We start from the raw sequence: 3,317 nt of genomic DNA, 5'->3' as shown, positions 1-3,317 counted from the left end.
TACTAGGGTACACATAAAACTTCTAATAGTGTTTAGAAATGTAATTTGTTAAGGAAGCAGCTCAGGCCTAAAAACATTACAAAGTCAACACCCACATTGCAACAAAAATGTGTTAGTAAATAAGAAAGTGCATATATGAGACTTATCTTTCGATGTGTCTGGATCTGCAGAAGTGTCTATGTTGCTAATGCCAGACACACTTTCAGGCTCTATGGGGGGCTCTATCAGTTCCTCCAGAGGGGTCACCGGTGGCTGAGTTGGAGGCCCTCCTTCATGGTCCTCATTTATGCGGGGTGCCAACTTCTTTTTGGCTGTTGATTGGAGATCATACAATCTTTTTCTGATCTTATCTACTGATCTCTGTGTCAGCTCCACAGAGTTAATCTGCTACTGTATGTTCAGCTGCTTTTTTGTGAGTCTGGCACAGAGATTGATGTTTTGCCAAATAAGGCATCATGATGAACTACACACTCTTCAGTTGAAATTTCAAATTCTTTCTCAGAAAATTGTAATTTTCTTTTTTTCGCTTCACAATCCTTCTCCTTCTCTGGGTCTTGGCGATACATTTAGATGGTTTCCAAGGGTGGATGGCAAAACGTCTTGCTCCTACCAAAGGACTTTAGGGGTAATCACCAGTCTGAATGCTCTCCTTAATTCTTATAAGCATGCAGTACACTACTTACTATTTGTGAGGTCATCATTCACTGCCAGAAAGCAACTTTCGGTATTTCCGACTCAATTTGATATTTACCAAATTGCTATTTCTGATTCTATAAATAGCAAATTGGTAAAGTTAAGGCTAACACATTCGTACATGCCAAATAGCAATTTGAAATTTGCCATTTGGTAAGTATTGTAAATTACAAATCTGTATTAGTGAGCTTTGTACATCTGGTCCCTCAGTCCGAAGGTATACCTTCCTACCGGGTCGAACATGGTTTCTGTATTGGACCTATGCTCCATTACGGCTGGCCTTAACTTAAGACTAGGTACTGGTCAAGTGCAACCGGATGACCATGGTCAACTTTTTTGGGTGCTATTTTGAGCCTTAAAGTTTAAAAATTCAAAACTCAGATAATTGGAACAAGGAGATAAAATAGGAGCTTGCTCTGTCCACTCCACGTATCAACTTGGTATTGCAGTGCCACCAGGAATGGTATACCCAAAGAACAAAATATAACTCTGGTTGTCCTTCTTGGATTTTTGTTGTTTTGTTGTCATTTTATTTATTAAAATTCACTCTATTGGGGGCGTGGTTAACGCTTAACGAAGATGGCGGCTTTTCCCTGACGCTCCCGGGGTCGGGAGGATAACGCCGATTTTTTCTCGCGTAACTGCGAGTGCGAGGATGCCACAAAGTGAGGACAAGCTGTCTGAACATCCGGAGCGCCGAAATTTGCAGTCGCTGTGTCAGTAAGCTGCATTTAATCCTCTTTAATTTCCCCGGCAGTCCCGTTTTCGGAACGGCCGCCATTTTGTTTTTTCGCCTGAGGAGAATGTAAGCTAATGTCTTGAAGAAACATGCTGCAAAAGTGGTTTTTTGCCCCCCTTGGTTATTATTGCTGATTATCTCTGGCTTTTTCTTCATTTTTTCACCAACTTTTGATAAACTTAATGATGCATCCCTGGAAAATACGGAAGGTGCGTAGTTTGTGCAGCGTTTTCTCCACCGAATCAGCCGCCATTTTATGCATGCACCTCACGAGAGTGTTTTCCTGTGCTGTTCTCCTCAAATAAGACAGTTCTTCTTTCACTCATGATTATTCTTGACGAGTATTTTCGTTTCGGATATTGAAATAGTTTTATGGAACTGCCTCATTTTTTCGGATGCGTCAATTCAGTGACTAATTCTTCAATTCTGCTTGAGCACGCTCTTCAGTGAGGCCCGCCAGGTTTGCTTGATACTTGCTGGATCTCACAGTGATGTTAAACATTTAACTAGTGCTACTCTACTTCTGGACCACGTCTCTGCCCCTCTCACTTAGACTGTTGGACTTGCCTCCTATGGGGAGAACGAAAGGCTCTCTTGCTAAACATCCTACGCCTAAGCATACCCTCATCAAAAATTCAAGAGTTTTTACTGCCTTCTCCAAACTAGAGGATTCTTTGTTATTATCACAAGACCCCGCGGGGAATATGGATCCCTCTCCCTCACCAGTGCCTGCTGTGAAGTCTGTCACCAAGCGTTTAAAGCATAACCCGCCTTCTCCTCCTAAATCGACCTCGCCTGTTTCCATGGAGACACTACTGGAAGAGATTAGGGCCCTTCGTCCCTTTATGGAGGAAACAAATAATAAACTACAAGTTCTCACTGACACTTGGACTCAACTTGATTCACGAATTACTGCAGTTGAAAGTCATATGTCTTCTTTTACAGACACTAACACCAATGTATCTCACCTTCAATCTCAAGTATCTGTCCTCCAACGCCAAGTCGAGGATCTTGAAAATCGTAATAGGCGGAACAATCTGCGTATCTATGGTCTGGTGGAGGGATCGGAGGGGTCGGATCCTCCTACCTTCTTTAAAACTTTTCTACCCAAGATTCTCCATATGCCGGAAGGCACTGCTCTCAACATTCAACGAGCCCATAGGTTGGGACGTCTCCCTTCGAATGCATCTTCTTCACAGAGACCGAGAGGTGTCATTTTGTACTTTTTGGAGTACACGGATTTGCTAAAGGTTTTGTCAGCGGCTAAATCCTCTCAGCGAGTCACCTGGTCCGGTGCCACTTTGTTTTTCGCTCAAGATTATGCCAAGTCTACAGCTAACAGACGTAAGGCCTTTCTTGATATGAGACCTACTCTTCGTGCCATGGGAGCGCGTTATGGTCTTTTTCACCCCTGCCTCTTTAATGTCACGTTCAATAACAAGACGACATCCTATGAAGACCCGCAGCAGTTACAGAGTTTCATAAACTTTCACAGGACGGAGACCATGGAAGCTTCGGGACCCTTGTCTTCAAATGTTACTTGATGTTCTGATGTTTTTTCTTATGGTTCTTTTATTCACTGCTTCTCTTCATTATCGTTCTTCATGTAATCTTTGGTGTTCTTTCCTAGCTTGGATGGTCTTCTTAGTTTGAGTTGGTACCTAATCGTTTTGTTCTGTTTTAAATCTCCTATTTTTCATCACTCATTGTGCTAAATAGTTTTTATGTTTTTGTTTTTGTTCTCTCTCGCATCCGTAGATATCCTATATTATGGGCGTTCTCCCCCTCGTCCTCCGTCTGGTCAGCCTGGATGGGCTGCCTGTCTCGTGTGGCCTCTCCCCTCCCCCCTTGTTCTCTTGGATCTTCTTCATGTAAGTATGTCTCC

General features: G+C 42.8%; 1 pseudogene; it reads left to right on the top strand.

The window, feature by feature from the left end:
- The first annotated feature begins 1,020 nt into the window (after positions 1 to 1,020).
- Positions 1,021 to 1,167, top strand: LOC146809815 (U2 spliceosomal RNA; annotated as a pseudogene).
- Positions 1,168 to 3,317: the final 2,150 nt, after the last annotated feature.

This window comes from Triturus cristatus, chromosome 7, assembly GCF_964204655.1.
Source record: "Triturus cristatus chromosome 7, aTriCri1.1, whole genome shotgun sequence".
NCBI lineage: Eukaryota > Metazoa > Chordata > Amphibia > Caudata > Salamandridae > Triturus > Triturus cristatus.
Note: the sequence above shows the minus strand (reverse complement) of the source record. Positions and strands in the feature narration are given on the sequence as shown.